Below are 19,333 nucleotides of genomic sequence, written 5' to 3'. Positions count from 1 at the left end.
GAGTAAAATGTGTTATCCTGTATGGATCTGCATTGACCTTTAATTATTTTTGTTGTTTTGTTGTTGTTGTTTATTTTTAATCCACTGTGAAAACAGTGATTCAAATGGTTACTATCTGATGGTTAATGTTCCAGATGAGAGGTGAGAACTGATATTTTTTCATGAGGAAAAAGAATTCTATGTAAAAAGAAATCATCTCAGGATAAAGTCAATCAAAACCTTATGTATGCAAAGCAAAACTATGCATTTTGTCACCAGGAAAGTATGCAAAAAGTGTGTTCAAGGATATTAGTTACCACATTTTTTATAACAATAAAGGAGTTGAGAAATATCCTCAACTCTTATATTTAAAACATAGGCAGGAGACTACTTATATTTTAAATGCATCTACCTAAACGAATACCAGATAGTTGTAAAGAGGTATGTGGTGGATGGATATGTATTGATAAGATATCTAGATATATTGTTGAGTATATATATCTGGATATGTCACAGAAGATATAAAGCCTGGGTTAGAACAATGGAACTTATGGTGGCATGCCTGTAGGGGGTGTGTTTTCATAAAGACTGTGAATAGAGGACAGAGAAGTGTCAGTGGGAAAGGAGAGAGATGAAATATTACATCCAGAATGCTCCAAGACAATACCATCACCCAGGGCCATAGTATGTTAAGCTGCAAAACAGCAAGGCTCATATGTTTCTATGGCTCCAGAATTAAGGGGTGTGAGTGGGCTTCTTTTGAGCTGCGTCATGCTGGGATTTGTCCTTTATCAGTTAGAGCAGTGATTTTCAACCCTTTTCATCTCCTGGCACATGTCACCTAATTACTGAAATTCTGCAGCACACCAAAAAGTATATTTTTTGCCAATCTGACACACAAAAAAAGGTATACTTTTGATTCATTCACATCAGATGGCTGTTGTTATGTTGGCTGTTGTCATTTTTTTATTTGACAATCTAAAGGAAAAGAGGTCAGTGCCCCTGACCAAATAGTCAGGTATTGTACGTTTTAAAAATTCTTGCTGCACACCAGTTGAAAACCGCTGAGCGAAAGGATAAAAATGGCAAGTCTGGCTTCATAAGAAGTTTTTTCTTAAGAGAGGTAAAATTTTTCTCTTCACTGAAGTATTTCTCCTCACCAACACAATTATATTTCTTAACTCAAAGTGAGTGACTCTAATTAAGAAAGTTACTTTCAAATTTTAAGTATGTTCACATGTGTCTGTTGGGAGATAATTCTTCATGTCTTGCAAGGAGACACACTATTTGTTCCAGACTATCTTTTCAATTGTTTATACAGGGAGCAGCCTTGGAATATAGAGATTGGGTCTCTCTCTAGGCAGAGGGTGGGTTTCTATCCCATCTATTATAACAGAGATAGGTTCTCCCCAGGACAAGGATCCCACAGGTTTATTGCCCATTACAAAAGATTTGGGTTTTCGAAGCTTAAATTTCTTCCCCCATAATGTACTCCACTGCATATGTGGGATCACTTGACCTTTATTCATACCTAGGGAACTGATGAAAATGCTGAAACTTTGTCTATTGCTATTATTGAGAGTAATATTTTTTTCTTTGTCTCTGAGGCAGGAGTTTCATGTCATCTGTGAGCATCCATGAAACTGGCAGGCTAAGTTGTTAGCTGGCAAATAGGGTGAAACTTCAGACCTTTCACAGTTACTGACTTGGACCGTGTCCTGACGCAAAGCTAAGTTACAAGTGCCTTCATTAGGGCATTTAATCATATACTTTTATAGAAATAAGGAGGGCTTATTTAATGTCAAACTCTAACCTTGGGTTTATTGATTTCTGACATTTCTTCTTAAAATAAGTAATTTTATTATATTAATAATAAACTGGCTTAAGATACTTGTAATATAAAATAACTTTAAAAATACATCACAAAATAATTGTCTTTTAAAAGTTATTTCAATTGTAATGACTGATAACTTCCTGGAAGAGTTCTCTGACAAATCAATAGAAACAGAGACTCCGTATCGATTGACTTACTAGGCTGCATATTACCAGTGAATTTAAAGCAAATTAAACAGAAAAGAGAAGGAAAATGGGTCAATATCAGTGGTCAAGTTAGACTGCATTCTATAAGCAATGAAATATGTTTTTATTCCTTTGCAAGTAAATAATCAATTGCCAGAAACAGCATTCCTCCAAGAATATCTCAGGCATGAATGGACTTTGGTTAACACTTTCATTTTCTTTCTTACTCACTTTGATATAACTTTGAGAAATAGTGTTCCCTATAATCCCTTATCATCAAGAGTAAACACCTCAGTCAACCAGTTGCTTCTGTTTGTACCTGATGCCTGGTTTGTGCAGAAGTAGGAGCTTCATCCGTCTCCATTACAGTGCCCTGCACCAGAGCCTTAATACAAAAGGTAGCTGCTTTAACAGCAGTACAGGGTCTGCTGTAAGGAATGGTGGAAGCAGAAACATCTGAGAAGTTTTCCTGAAAAATGTAAGACTTTTTCTTAGGCAGGGGTCCAGGTAAGACTTCAGCAAGTAGGATGTGGGAAAAAAAAAAAAAAAAAAAACCTATCTTAAGCACAGACCAAGCTGTGAAGGCTGAAACAGTGCAAGGATTCCCAAGGACAATGAGAACTGTGTGATAGCTGGAGTGCGTGGGGCTTTAGTAGTTTTCCAGCTTGAAGAATGATTAGTCAAGTTCAGGGCTAGAAATGAGACCTTGGGGAATGTTTGCATTGAGGAGATATTTGAAGTGAAGGGAGTGAAAAGATCACCAAGGGGGAGTATGTAGAGAGATAAATGGGCTCCCCGTTAAACGCTGAAGAAGGACCACAAAGGAAGGAGGACACACGCAGGAGATTGGGAAAACCCAACCGCACAAGCAGGTAAATGGCTCACGTGCACACAGTAGTCCTGGGAGAGTGGACGCTGAAGTGCAATGCAGCCTGTCTCGAAAACACTGTGTGATCTCAGCTAGAACACATGTTCAACCTCAGTTGCCTCAGCTGTCTATTGAAGAGTTAATCTCGGAGAACAGCATGGTCCCTCCCACCTCTGAATTTCTAATGCTATTTTCCCTTTAGTAGTGAGTAGAGAATCCTCAGTGAGGCAAGATCACTGAGTGGACAATAGACCAAGGGATTGCTGGAGTGGAGATGGCCAGCATTACAAACCTGTGCCCTCATGAAGACCTTTTTGTGTCTGTTTATTCCAATGATCTCATGAGGCACAGTCTCAGATGCACCCAACCATTAAGTGCTGATGGTATTTGAAAACAGTAGCCATTGCGACATAGGACAAATATCAAGAAACAATCTATAGTCATAGACTCCTTTTATTTTACAAGATGTTTGAAGTTCATTTACATTTCTTTGTCAAATCATCACCTTGAAGGTGTACTAGTATTAAAAGCAAGAGCAGTACTGGTTCCAATGCCCTTTCTACTAATAAAGTCAACAGGAGAAATGAAGGTTGGCTACATGAAAACATGTAATGTAGTATGAGAAATCCAATTTGCATGCAACCCAAATCTGCTCATTCATATGTTCTAGCGTTAAGAAAAGAATAAGCTGAAGAATTTCAAGTTTGCTTCGATGAAACGTTGGCTGGAATGACTTGAAAAAGCCAGAGCCTGCGTCTGTGTGCCAGGCAGGATCTCTCACATTATAAAGCAGAGTTTATGCCAAACTGTCATATTCCTGGAAGTGAAGCGCTCTTAAAATCCAACAATGGCGGTATCTTAATTAAGGAGGAAATATAACACAATTAAAGCTATTCTCCAAGATGATCTAATATTTTTACCCAAATAATACTTTAAAACTTACTCTTATTGTTTAAGGCCTGGGTTTATATATGTATCAATAGTCTACCTGATATTTTATATTTCAAGAACTGTCATAGCTGATAGGAAGTATTTGCCCTTTAAGTAAAAATTTTGGGGGGAGGAGACACATACACTGAGTATTGGCTATGAACCGGGCACTGTGGTAGATGTGTCATAATTCTTACCTATTTTAGTCCTCACAGCAGTCCTCTGAAGAATACACTGCTTTTCCCAATAAGAATACTAAATATCAAAAATGTTAAGTATATTACCAAGTTACTTGGCAGTAAAATTTGAATATCCTCTTTGACTCAAAGGGGATCATTCTTTTTCAGGGGGAGTATCTGAGCGCCGCATAAGCAAGCTTCAGTGATTTCTGACAGCATGTTAAGAGGAGCTCTCCTCTTTTCAATAGTCAGAAACATGATAGCAGATGGGGCACGCGGGGGTTAGAGGACTTGGTTCCTGCTTCCATTTCTGTAAGATTGGCTTCTTAGCCTCCCTGGAGATTCTCACACGCCTCCTAAATGAGGGCCATAGCCCTTCCAGCGATTGCATTCTGTGATTCTTATTTTTTCCCCTTTACATCTACATTTACTTGGCAATCTCAAATGCTAACTTCTTTTCTCCTTCCCAGTGATGATAATTATTAAAAGACAACATAGTTTTTCTTTCTTTTTCCTATTAACTGAGGATTTTTAAGCTTCAACTAGTAGACTGAATGCATAGATAATAAATTCAGGACCCTGACTCATTTTCAATTCATTAACCTGATTATTTCAAAGTTGTTCATCAGATATCACAATTCTAGTTAGACATATATGAGGTTCAAGTGCAACTTTCTTAGTATCTTCCTTGTTGGTTACTGGCTGAAACAACTGAAGTATGTGTCTTATGGCATGTGTCTTCAAGGCGCCATCACACTTTAAAAAAAAAAATCCATAGCAACTACTGAATTTGCATGCATTCAGATTTCTTGGATCTACTGTTGAGTCTCTTTCCAATTTCTATGGAGTTTAGTGAAATAGGAATTGCAAATGTGTAAAAACCAACCAGTTTAAATTAAGAATAATGAAGCCTGCCTTCTCCAGGGTAAAATTGTGAACTTTTGGTAGCCAATTTTGATCAAAGTTTTTCAAGAGGCAGTAAGTTCTGGCCAGTTTGAGAAGTCGGAGAATCTGTTAGTGCTCTGTTTTCTCCAGCAATGGCCTCTGCAACCAAGTAGAGGATTTGGCAACTAGGACAGAAGTCAGTTGTCACACTGGAGAGAGAACTATCCATGCTTGAGGAAGGCCCCACCCATGTATTTTTGTGACACGTACTCACTATTGTTAATTAAGTAATTCAACTTCATTCAAGTTATGAATTAGATCAGTTAGTATAACAGCTGTTTTAATTTTTTTTTTTATTTGCACTTATCAAATGATTGTGTCAACCAACTACCGCTTTGACCACTTAAGCCTGAGAGGTACTCTGTCTAGCATTGCTTGAATTATGCACAACCAAATTAGTGAGAAATAAGGCTTATTTCTGAAGCTTTCACCACTCAATGGCTTTAGTTTGGGCAGAGTTCAGATGAACTGTCTTCACCTTAAGCCTGCGTTCAGGTTGCTACAATCATATATCTGATGGAACGGAACATTTCACATGAGACCCATCCATCCTAAAGACAGGTTCATGATGACACAGCCTTTGTCAAGCCCTATCTATTTCCATCCCCCTGCAGGGTGTCTTTAAAGTAGGCACAGATCCACAAGACTGATTTGATAGGTTCAGTGTCGGGAATGCACATTTGCTTTCCATGTAGTAGTAATCAATGAAAATATATTTGGTAAACTCTCTTTCTTGATCAGATCATCCAGGGAGGGGTCAGTGAAGAACATTACAGGCAAAGGGATGGCATGTGTGGGGGTGAGAGGCGTGGACTGTGCATGGGATCAGACACATAGGGCGGGAGTGTTAGTCTGGAGGGAGACGGATATGGGTACAACTGAGGTAGAGAAAGCAGTCAGAAAGTAGCTCTAGAAACACCTCAACAAGCAAACATAGATTTCAATAGAATTATATGCTTCAATCATAGTAATTTGATCAATATTTGTCAAGTCAAGAGGCATAGAGATTTTAAGCTAATGAAGAAGATTTCAAGAAAAGAACAGGCAAAATGCTTTAATTTCAGATACCCACACAATGAAAACTGCATGAATTATAAGGTGTGTAGGAGGCTCATAGGCATATGTATTGCTAAGGCAAATACTTCATCTCGAGATGTCTATTTAAACTCATTAAAAAAGGAACCGGCAATATTGCCAGAGCACATATAAATAAGGGCCATAATAAGGAGGCTGGATGGAATCATTGCTGTGAGAGTGGGCGGTACTGAGAGTTTGAGAAATGAGTCAGCTTTATGGAACACAGTATTTGCTAGTCATCAGAGTTTCTCCACTGCTAAAGTGCCTGACAGTAAACCAAGAGGCTCCAGGAGGATGAGGTCTCCCTCCCTCTCCCGCTCTCCAGAGTGCTCCAGCCCAAGCAGGACCAGTGGGGCCAGGCTTTGGACTTGCTTGATTCATTCTGTGGACTCCTTCCAGGTCTGGGTGAGGCACAGGGGAGCCAAATGCTCTCACATTTGTAGATTGAACGGTAAGTAGAACAAAGTAAAACAGATATCTGGACCATGTCTTGACTTGGATACTAAGTGGTTTTTAGAGAGGGGTATTGATTGTGGCCTTGCTTCTGAGTGATGGCCAGCTCCTAAGAGCTGTGCTTTGCTGCTGATCGGCATTGTGAAGGGCAGCACCACCATCAGCAGATTAGCCCACTGCCAAAACGTTTGGGCCAGAGTCCCTGTGAAGAGAGCTTCTAAGGTGATTAGATTTACTAGATAGCCTCTCTATAAACTTGCATGGAGGTTGTGAATGCCAAATGCTAAACACTTTCTAAATTCTGTGCTGTGGAACCTAAAAAAGGTTTATTAATCAAATAAATTTAGGAAACAAGGCATACTGACATCTTTTTAGGACTCATTGGCTTTCACATTAAACATAAGTCTATTCAAAGTTCAGCAAGATGTTACAGAAAAAAAAAAAAAAAAACAACAACAACAACAAAAAACAATCCTATGTAACCAGGCATCCCCCATCAATTTTTATTAGCTAAGAATTTGTGTTTAGTTCCTCCTGCTGAGCTCTACTTCCTTCAAAATCAACCTCTTCCCACTACCTATCACATTCTTACTCTTAATCCCAAGAGTGGACTTCCAACAGCCACATTTATATAATAGAACCAAAGAATGTTGAAATTGGCAGATCAGACAAGAAGGCAATTCTTATATTATGTAAGTATGTGCTTAAAGCCTATATCTCATGCACTTTCAACATCATCTTCTGATAAGATAGACAGGGAGAGAGGAAGTCAGAATAAGCTTGTCATTAGCCATATGGAAAGACGAGTCATGATCAGGACCTCTTTGTCTACAAAATGGAGCTGGATATATAGGGCAAGCTCAACTTTGGTTCTAGGCTTGCCAGAAATCTGGGTTCTCTGTTGTCCCAGTTATCTCCTAACTTCAATAGATGCCACCCTATAGGAACAATATGAGCATGAACTTTCCCAGTCCCCGTCTTTACTGTTTTTTAATGGTTTTGAGGTTTTCTGTCCCCATTCTATCTCTTTCAAAGTAGCCAAGGGTCTGTTGGTAAAGTCTGCAGCCAGAGCTGCCCCTGCAGAAATGCACTAGGGTCATGCAGCCTGGAAGTATACTCCTAATAAGATAGTAGAAGAACTCTAGAGCTGGAGGTTGTCAAGTTTTCTATGGCATAACTAGGGAAAGAGGGACCTGCCATGTAGTTGCCCAGAGAGGAGCAGAGACAGGATCCCAGAGCCAAACTCTTCCTGAAGCCACTCTAACAGAGGCTTCTGTTCCCAGTACCTTTTCTGTGAGTCCATACAAACTGAAGGTGATATTTGCATTTTGGGATGATGCTCTTACTCAGTACTACACCAGTCAACGCCACGGGGATCCAGCACTCAATCAGTGCATACTTTGTAGACTGGAAGCCCTGTGAGCTTTGCATGAATATAAGGGACAATAAAGAGATGCTACCGTCTACTCTTTGTGTCACTGCACACTTTACTACCATTCAAAATCTGGCTCCAAGCTACCCCATTACCTCAATAATGACCTATTAATCCCACAAAAAATTAGGTGTGAAGATATAAAGAAGGACATGTTTTTCAAAGTTCGAGACTGCCAGCATCGAGAGGAGGATGGATACTAGATAAGTAAAGAATAACAGCAGCAGAGAGAGCATAAAGGAAAGTCAAACTATAAAGAGGTCAGATTCACAATCCAGTGTCCAATTTTAAAATCTATTGGCACATTATTTTACCTAGATCTAGGATGGACAAATGATTTTAAGAAACCAGACAAATATAAAAACGCTGGGCATGTAAAAACTGACTGCTTTTCACAGCAGTACTCACTGTTCTGTGCAGTCACACTCCACCAGTTGAGCTCTTTTATAAGAAATAAATAGCTATTGATGCCACACTGCTCTTCCTGGACAATGTCAGTCTTAGCCTCTGGCGACAGTCACAGATGAGAGCCTAGCAACCAAGCAGTTCACACTGAGAAGCCACAGAACGAAGCCAACCATTGCTGAAGGGATTAACTTCAGACTTAACTTGTAGAACAGGCAAAGAACCAAAAAGCAAAAGATTTTGCTACTGCAAATTAGAAATCTGAACATATTAGGTTTTTATAAGTAATATTATTGTTATTCTGTCTCTAGCAAGGTCCTGTGTGGATAAAACAAAATCTAGGGAGACAAGGAGCATTAAGTACCATTGGACTCAAGACCCATTCTACCTCTGCATTATATTCAACTTGCCTTAGTTGTTTATTGTTCAGTTATGGCTGCTGCATTACAAAACACCCCAAATAGTGTAACAATAGTTAAGCAATAACAATCTATTATTAATATTCTTTTTCTTGGGGCCTCTCACACAGTTGGAGTTTGAGGCTGGTTGAGGTAGTAGTCATCTCAAAGCTTCCTTACTTACATGTCTGGTACTATGGCCAGGAGACAGAGACAGCTGGGGCTCTTACTTTTCTTTTACTTTTTTAATCTTTATTGTTGAGAGTATTACAGATGTTCCTCTTCCCCTTCCCACCCCCCCCCCCCTATTACTCCCCTCCACCTGGTTCCTGCCCCACCGCAGGCCATGAAACATGGGTTTTCAATGCCCAGCCTTAGAGGTCATGCCGTGCCACTTCCACCATGTTGTATTCAGGTTCCAGGGGAAGGGCCAGACACTCCATCGCATTTCTACTGTATGAAGAACACTTCGCCCATGGAAAATTCTTATTCAGAAGTACTTTCTAAGCATTAAGTGCTTTGGGATAATTTTAGTTTTGCTTGAAACTGCTGTTTCACATCTATCTAGCAGCACGAACAGGAGAAAGTTACATAACTTTTCCGAGGCTCTGTTTCCTTGGCACAAAAACAGAGATGATTTTTAGGAATGTTAGGAGAATTACATAAAGTAATCTAAAGGAAGGGCTTAATATACATATTGTATAGTATTTAATTAAGTAATAATTAACAATACGTTTCAATTTCAAACATTGTACTTCCAAATCATCACTTTCTAGTTTTCTTGCTTCCTCTAGGGTAGCCCGACTCTGACACTTGACATATCATCCATGATTCTGCCACCTTTTCACCTGTGCATTTATAAATACACTAGAGGCCCAGTGCATGATTGAATCATGCACGTGTAGGATCCCCTACACGCTTTCACTTTCAATCACGGGGAGCTGGGTGCCTGTCTGCTGGTGCACCAGGTCTTTCAGAAGCCTCCGGCACGGTGCTGGAGCGGACAGGCACCCAGCTCCCCCGCTTTTGATGGTCCGAGGCGGGACGTGAGCTCGCTGCCCCAGAGGCCCCTTCTGTGCCGCAGCACAGCCATGGCACAGCCGCCCCTGGCGATGCAAGCTCAGCGTCCCGCTGGCCCAATCGGCCACCCGGGCCACCCCGAGTCCTGCCCCCCCCACGCCTCCTGGCCAATCGTGGGCATAGCGAAGGTACAGTCAATTTGCATATTTTTCTATTATTAGGTAGGATAAAGTAGCTCTGCACTGATAAACAGGGCATTGGAGTGGAGCATAAATGAGGGAAGAGGCCCCTGGTACCACTGTGCAAAGTAAATGTCTCTCCTCCCACATGGGTGAGCTTCACCCCATCCAGTGAGTACCCGAATAGAACTAAAAGATGGGGGAAGGGAGGTTCTCTCTCTCTCCTGCCCGCAGACTGGGACGTCCATCATCAGCTCTCCTGGTTTTCAGGCCTCTGGACTCAGGTTGTAGCCACACTACACAACTGGCTTGGTCTCTAGTTTGCAGAAGGCAGATTGTGGGACTTCTCAACCTCCATAACCATGTGAGGCAATTCCTCATAATAAAACTCGGAAGAACACTGACTAAACACTTTTATACTGTTTGACTTGCTAATCTCCCCCCTCCCCCCTTCCGCATATACAGATTTAGCCTTGAGTCAGGCTACAAACATCTCTGACCTTCCTAATCTGCATTTGGTTACCACTGTGTAGCTAGCCCTTCCTGACCAAGAAATCTCCTGGGATTCTCAATTTTCTATAAATGAGAGGCTTCTTTCCACACTTTGGCAACATACCTTGTCTTTGTGTAAAAATGTGTGCTTTTCTTCCCCCCCGCTCAAAAAAAATCTTAAAGAATGTTTAAAATCTGTTCCTTTGAAAATTTTCCTATTTTTCAAATCAATGAGTATTTTTGTATTCCTCTTTCCTGTGAACATTCTTTTACTGTTTTACTCCAGGGTAAATGAGTTTGGCATGAACCTCAATCTTTGATGGACTATGTTTAGAGGATGAATCTTCCAAAGAAATTTAATCCTAAGAGATTTTTCAGTCACAAATGTTTTAGCCATTGTGTCTAGGTTACTCCAAACAACTCTCAAAATTTAAATAAATCATCCTTCTTCCTGCACTCTCTTTAGTCTAACTGGGTCTGAAAGGGATAGATAGGCTACAAAGTGAGAGACAAACCAGGAACCAAGAAGGAACTGACTTACTAGAAGTGCGGAACAGAACAGGGGGATGGCCTGGGATTCAAGGGAGAAGTGCAGTTCCTTTTGTTGAGGAGGTCAGGCAGGGTCTCCTTTCTTGGAAATCTCATCAGACAGCGTAAAAGGCAGATCCTTCAGCATGTGTCAGGGCCCTAACAACCTACAGGGTGGATCTGGTGCAGTGGCTGAGAAGATGGAGGATATTAGGATTGCTTAATACCCATTGTGGTAGGGTAGGCTTGGTTCTGGGAATGAGACAGAGCAGAGCATGTTGGTAAGAATGATGGTGCCCCAGTTATTGGGAGGAGAATGAATTCTGATCACTCAGAGTCTGTGAAACAGATGGCACACTGCAATGGGGTAAATAAGGAGAATTTAATGAAAACATAATATACAAAGGTGCGGGCAGAGTTAAAGGAATTTAACTGGAAATGGTGATGCACCCCAGAGCTATATAACACAGAACAACAACAATGCAAGGAGCTGTTACTACCTATGACTGCTAGGTCTGAAAGGGCCAGAAGAGGAAGCAACTCTTTGAGAGGACCATTCAGCGTGATTGATGGCCTTGGTCATGAACAGGGCCATTGCTAAGCTTTGGTTCAGTGGGAGGGAGCTTAGGGAACACATACTCTGATTTCTCTCTCTTACCCAGCTATGATCTCCTGCCAGTGCCTACCACTGGCCAACTTTGAAGCCAGAGAGTAAGGAAGCCCGGACAAAGCACTTCTTAAAGGACGGCCTCCAGGGTCACTGGACAGGGTAGTGGACGGATCTGGAAGTGCGGACATCTAACAGCCAGGGCACATCCTGGGAACCAGGCTGGGTTTGATATTTTACAAATAGTTTACTTATATATGTACATTCATATATAGTCATATGCATATGAATGAGTTCATACTTATACATGAATTGAATATATAATATACACATATTTCCTTCTTGAGATTGCTTGCATTTGCAAGACTAAATTTTATTTTTATAATGTTCTAAGAACATTGAGAAAGAACACCTTTGTGTGCGAGATTATTTTTCCTACATTTCATAAAAAATAAAATTCTAAGCTTTGTGAAATGTAGAGTGATCTTTTCTTTCTTTCTGCTTTTTTTTTTTTTACAATAAATCAAACTTTGGTTCCAGAAAACCAATTACTAATGATGATTTCTTTACTCAGAGTTGCCAAAATTGGTCTTTATTACATTCTTTGAGTGTGTTGACTTTTAAATCTATCAATAAGTCAAAATCCAGTAGACAAAATATATTTTAAGAATATGAAACTTATTTTCTGATATTCAAGCCTAAAAACTTAAGCAGTTGTTTTATTCACCTGAATGCTACCTGAGATACATTGACTTGCTGCCTGTTCTTTGTCTATCAGGAGGGCAATACAGATCTGATGTAAGCCAGCGTGTGCAGAAATACATACTGACCTCCCTCTGCAAAAGAATGTCACCTCAAGGTCAACTGATAATGAGAAGAAAATTAAATCTTCTGGCTAAATTATGCATTTGCAGTGCGGTAAATTGGCCATTCAATTTTTCCCATAAATAGGAATCCCATGTGCCATTGAAGAGAAAGACACACCATGTACTGTGTAGGCCAGTAAAATGACCTAAATGACAAAGTGGAAATTATCAGAGAAGTAGATACCATCATGGAATTAATTACAGAAAATAACTACAGCACTTTCTTTTTTAAATTTTGAATGTGTTTTTTCAATTATAGTGGACATACAGTATTAAACTAGTTTCAGGTATACAACCCAGTGATTGGACTTTATGTAACTTACTAAATGATTACTCCAATAAATCTAGTACCCATTTGACAGCATACATAGTTATTACAATAGTATTAACTACATTCCCTATACTGTACTTTACTATCTGTAACTACCATTTTGTACTTTTTTATCCCTTCACCTTCACCTTTTTTCAGGCATCCCTCTAAAATGTTCTCTGTATCTATGTGAGTATGTTTCTGCTCTGCTTGTTTATTTTGGGTGTTTTATAGATCTATTTTGTCTGGCGTTAAGTGTTGCTACTCCAGCTTTTGTTTGTTTCCATTTTCGTGAAATATCTTTTTTCTTCCTTTTACTTTCAGTCTGTGTGTGTTTTTCTATATGAAATGAGTCTCTTTTTAAAAGCATATGTAAGGGTCTTGTTTTGTTATTCATTCATCCTCCATATGTCTTTTTCTCAAATATATTTGTATTGATTACAGAGAGAAAGAGTGAGGAAGAGATAAAAACATCAATGTTCTCTAACTCTCTCTCTCTCTCTCTCTCTCTCTCTCTCTCTCTCTCTCAAATCAATAAACATATCTTCAGGTGAGGATTTTTAAAAAGTACAAATCTGACTTTTTATTTATTTGGTGGAAAAAATTTTAGTGACTCTGATACTAAGAACACACTAAATGAAGGGATTGATAATGTCAAGGTGTATTAAAGGAGAGCAACTCAGAATGTCTACCTTCAATCTCTATGGTAAAACAGATGAAAAATGGTAGCTTAATTTTTTGGTAGAGTTAACTTGTAACTAAAGCATAACTGGTTAGTTTTCTCCTTGACTGACTTTGCTTACACTCAGGCAGTAACCCTCCATCCAAAGCAATTTGTCATACAAGGGAATTTTATTGCTTCTCACCTGGGCATAGTCAAAATTCCTTTCCAAATGTCAGAGCTGTAAATACACAAGCTGTAATAGATTGTGTAGATGTTCTTCTGGAATTCAAGATTGAACTATATACTAGATTTATAGGGAAATATATAGAATGCACAGTTCTGGGTCTTCTGATTTTCCAAGTATGATGTAGTGGGGGTGGGGGGGAGGCGGGGGGAAGAAGGTCATGGTCCACAGGGACAAAGTTGAGGGAATTTGAGTATCCTTTCATCATCCTCCAGGGTATATTCAACAAATCAGTGAGTTCCTAAACCTTCAAATGTCCTCTTTTCCCCCCTCCTCTGTGTGGCTGGGGAATGAAATTCTTACCAGTGGGTCATGGCAGCCAGTGAATTAAACATTTGTTCCCAAGATGCCTGGGTAAAAGCACACATAAGTTAGGAGGGCTAGGTAACAGAGTCGGAGATTGATTCCTCCGATTGGTGAAGGGGAAAGACCAGTCCTGAGGGGATGGGCCTCAGAGCGGAAAACTCCAGTGTCTGGGGAGTGCTGGGCAGTGCAGGCTTGAGCAGAACACCACAGCTTTTGGTCCCAGAAGCTGAGGGTGGGTGGAACAGCCCAGAAGCTGAGGGTGGGTGGACCAGCCCAAAGGATTTGCCCACTGGGGTCACTGACCCAAACACAATTCTCGACTGGATCTTCTGGGGCCAGGAGCAAGATGCAAATGTTATTAATGCCTCTCAGGTTTTGAAAATACTTGAAATAGCTAATGACGTGATACCAGAGTGCCAAGAACAAAAGGTTTGAAATGGAAACGTCTGCATTTCAGTTGGTGACTCTTTCCTTAACTAGTTATTAATTACTTTTTCATTGTTCTCTGGGCCACCACTCTTATACCTATTGAAAAACCACTTCCATGAGGTTGTTGATCAGGATGACAATTTTCTCTATTTGCCTCTAGCTCCTCTTCAATGTTTCCCAATATCTCACCTTCTTCACCATCAGGGAAGGGTGAGAGTTTCTATAATAATTTCCCTTATCATTTCACTTTCAATCTAGACTTTAGTAACCCACAACTGAGAAAATAGTTTGAGAAAAGAGGTTTATGGTTCTAAAAAGGCTGCATTTTATTATCAAAATTTAGATCCACAAGGTTGCCTAGTCTGATGTTTAAGCCATAGCACTAGCTATGTGAGTTTATCAAAAATGGGGATATCCTGCTCCCCCTGGGGAGCCAGTGAGGGGGAGTGGTATTAGCGCTCCAAGATAAGTTTGGGTAGTAGCAGATTTGTGTACCCCATTTTCCTCTGGAGACGTGAAAGGTGGAAGCCGAGTGTTCCTTACACCATCTTATAAAGTGGGAGTAGGGTGGGTAGGACATTGTGCATTTGTTTAGGCAGGGGCCCCAGACAGCACCCTCCAGTTTCCCAGGTCATGAGAGGTAGGAAGACTATGACAAATGCCCTTTGGAAGGACAAGGAAGTAGCTGATAATTCAGTGGACTTGAAAAAACCTCAGAGTTGGGAAAAGGGAGTGCTACGATAGATGACAGCATGAATAAACAAATGTTTCAGCATTTTGCCAACATCAAGAGATAACCACAACCCAGAATCAAAACTGGTGACAGACATCAGTGGATACTGTTTGGTGTAATAATGACCAATAAGCATATGCTGCTCTCCACCCTCTCACTTTCCTTGCTGGAATAGAACTTTCTCATCTCTCCCCTCAAAAAGCTGGGGTAAGGATAAGAGGGAAATTCTCCAGTGACTAATAAAACACTAAGCTCACTGAGTCTAATATGCATACACAAAGATGGATTTTTCTGCCACCAATTAAAATGGTGCATTAGGGTAAAAAATAATTTTATAAAACATAATAGATTTCTAAACACCTGAGTTTGTGGTATATGAAATTGATACAAAATGATGAGCCCTAGCTGGTTTGGCTCAGTGGATAGAGCGTCGGCCTGCAGACCAAAGGGTCCCAGGTTCAAGTCCAGTCAAGGGCACATGCCAGGGTTGCGAGCTCGATACCCAGTAGGGGGTGTGCAGGAGGCAGCCAATCAATGATTCCCTCTCATCATTGATGTTTCTATCTCTCTCTTCCTCTCTTCCTCTCTGAAATCAATAAAAATATTTAAAAAATTATTACAAAATAATGAATACCTGATGCATGATAATTAAATGAGATGATGTGTGATACAGCATTGAAAATGGGAAGCATTTTTTAAAGATTTACTAAAAGGCCAAATGGAAACCATAAATGCATTGATCCTTCTGAATAACTGACATTTAAAAAACAACTACATAGATATATTGGTATTTACCAGACAGAATTTGTTACCTATACATCAATGGTCACTTCTTTCTTCCTTTTTAACAGACTCCTACTTTTGTTCAGGTACCCATGCTCCTCCTCTGGCTGCATCTTTCAGGGAGAGAGGCCTTAGAAGGTGAGTTATAATTCAGCAAAGCCAACCATGGTGGACCTTTCCCCTTGCAAGGGTTGGTTTCTCTGTGGGCCAATTAAGGCAAGTGCATGTGGCTGTAAATCCGCGGAGGGGATTCTGAAAAACGCCTGGCCAATCATGAGACTTAGGAGACAATGCATCAATTTTTCTGCCTCGGAATATTGCCAGGCAAACATAATGCCTGTGAAATGAGTTAAGTGGAAAGGCTGAAACGTGATATTCTGCACTAATCATCACCGGAGACCAGTGACTTGTTTTCATATTTGTTATTTTAAGAACATGTTGAGTCAGGGTTTTCTGCTCCTTGAGGCTGAACTCATCCTAAAATTTAGTTTCAATAGCATTTTTAGGGTTCAAAATAATGTCTCTTAAGTAGAGGCTTCTATGCTCTTAAATTAAAATTCCAGTTTTATGATAGTCATCCTATGGTGTGGCCAGAGGGACATGGACCGAACTAGTCAGAAGCAAACAAAAATTTTTATTTTTATTTTCTGTCATGTACTTCTATATGACCAGCTTCCTTCAAAGATGTTTAATAATTATATATTAGGTAAGGATATTAAAAATAAATCAACACACCAAGCCTTACCTAATTTTCGGGGAATTACACCTACTCAATCCTACTCTTAGAAGACTGGGGAAATTTTCCCAATATGCTCAAAGAAGATAGTCTCATTCTCAGATGTAGACAGGTCATTTTTTTAAGCTATTAAACCCAGTTGGTCTCTTTCTTTCTTTATGCCTGAGGGATATTAGTCAATTGAGGGCAACATTTCAGAAAGTATACACTTTAAAACCAAAAGGTCATTGCTAGCAATGTCGTTACCTGTATTTCTACAGTAATTGCCATTCTCTGAACTCCTGGTCAAACAGTATTTTTCACTTAAGAAAAATTATGTCTGTCATGTATTAGTAAAGCATGGCACTGGATTCTCTGACCCCCTACTAACAATGGAAGGCCTATAACCAGGGAGAAGCCACAAGAACACACTGCTTTCAGAATCAACTGTGCATGTAAAATCATATTCATATGCATTGCTCTATTCTCAGGAATGTTATATAATAAAAATGAGAAAGGAAGTGACAGGAGCGCCAAATGTATAACACAATTGAGCTGGTCCCTAGCACCTGATAAAACAAGATTTGACACTTCAAAGTAATCAGACAGGTGGAGGATCTACTGCTAATTCACAGTTACTGGCTAAAAGCCAAATAAAAATGACAGTGGTTAGACGCTAGGCCATAAATGAAAAGAGCTCCTCTGGTATCAGACGTGTGGGGGCTAACTCTTTCTGACAGTACCAGTGAAACCCTGTGGCCAGGAGATGTTCATGTGAAACTTTTCCAATTCTTGTTCACTCAAAGATATTTCATAATTTGAAGCTTTACCATCCAGAACAAGCTACTTATGCCAACTGTAGCTTGAAGCCTCTATAAGGAATTAAACTCAGAATCTTTCCTGTCATGTCTGCTTTGGAAAAATCCTGAAAATGTTCTGAAAACAGGAAGTCCCATGGAAGATTTAAAAAAAATAGAAATTTATTGCATCTATAACAATGACTACAAAATCTGACTCAATAAGATATGGTCCATGAAAATGGAAAGGAGATTGGAATAGATTATCTTTCTGAGTCATGATGTTATGCATTCTCTCTATTGATGCTTTGTGTCTGCAGCTAATCCATTTAGCCAAAAAAATATCAGATGAGTAATTCTGAAACTGTGCATGGGAAACTGTTTAATTACTTGTTGTTGAATGATTTCTAAGCTTCACTATAATGCTTTATCCCAGATTCTCTGCCCATCTCTGCCTCCATTTGCAGGCAATTGATCAGGAGACTTTTATACTATAAAATCTTTCCCTTGAAACCAAGAATTTGCTTGGATAGACAGGTAAGTCAAAATGTTAAGGAGCAGATAGGAGCAACAAGGTCTTTGGAAAAAAAATTACAGGCATCAGAAGCCTCAGGCACCAGTCTAAGTTTGCTGTTTGGGAGCTCAGATGGGTTGTTATAGGCATCTGGTGATGTCTTTCTGGGCCTCAAACTCCAGATATGAAAAAGTGTGATGGTAATATCAACTCACAGGATTGCCATCACGAATTGTGAATTCATTCTGCAAACAGCAAAGTGTTCTATGTGGTTTATTCATTATATCAGAGCAGCCATGTTTGGTGATCAAATAATTATCGGGCTTGGGCTAATTGTAAATCAATATACTAATATCTGTGCCTGTATAACTATCCTGAACATTTCAAAAACAATTCTTCATTCCTAACAACAGAAAAACTTGGCCAATTTGTGAACATCCTTTCATGACTCTACTACCCTTAAAAACTCACAAAACTCTTGCCCTGGCTGGTTTGGCTCAGTGGATAGAACGTTGGCCTGTGGACTGAAGGGTCCCGGGTTCAATTCCAGTCAAGGGCACATGCCTGGGTTGTCGGCTTGATCCCCAGTAGAGGGCATGCAGGAGGCAGCCAATCAATGATTCTCTCTCATCATTGATGTTTCTATCTCTCTCTCCCTCTCATTTCCTCTCTAAAATCAATAAAAATATTTTTAAAAATTTATAAAACTCTTAAGTGTATCTATTCTTCATACTACCCTTTGTGTTCTATGGCTTACTTTATGTTTGTTAAACATACATATCAGACATTCTTAGGAACAGTGAGTTAAGTTATGCAACAATTGTTTCTGCTTGAAACAAATAATGAAGATATGCCATACATATATAAATATGGAGAAATATAAACTTATATATAGACAGATATGTATTTTTATTAGAGTAATAAGTATTGAATTTACTCAATATGTCATGCAAATTGAAAAAAATAAAAACTAACCTGGACCCCATAAAGCTTTTAAAAAATATATATTTTATTGATTTTTTACAGAGAGGAAGGGAGAGGGATAGAGAGTTAGAAACATTGATGAGAGAGAAACATTGATGAGCCTCCTCCTGCACAACCCCTACTGGGGATGTGCCTGCAACCAAGGAATGTCCCTTGACCGGAGTGGAACCCAGGATCCATCAGTCTGCAGGCCAACGCTCTATCCACTGAGCCAATCCAGTTAGGGCCCATAAAGCTTTTTGAATGAACAAAATGTTTCTGAGTAGTAAGGGTGCTGACTTCCTACATTAGTATAAATTTAATGGATTGAGAACCGATAATAACAGCTCTATAAAATGCAAAATTCTTCTAGGAAGAAACTGTTCTTACTCATTGCTCTTTCTAGCAGAAACAAGATTACTTTTGTCTAAATTAAGTATAATTTCTACTTAATTTATTACATTGTATTCTACTTTGAGATATAGTAAGCATGAAATC

Source organism: Eptesicus fuscus, chromosome 19 (genome assembly GCF_027574615.1).
Source record: "Eptesicus fuscus isolate TK198812 chromosome 19, DD_ASM_mEF_20220401, whole genome shotgun sequence".
In the NCBI taxonomy this organism is placed as follows: domain Eukaryota; kingdom Metazoa; phylum Chordata; class Mammalia; order Chiroptera; family Vespertilionidae; genus Eptesicus; species Eptesicus fuscus.
The sequence above is the reverse complement of the archived record's forward strand: the minus strand, read 5'-3'. Positions refer to the sequence as shown.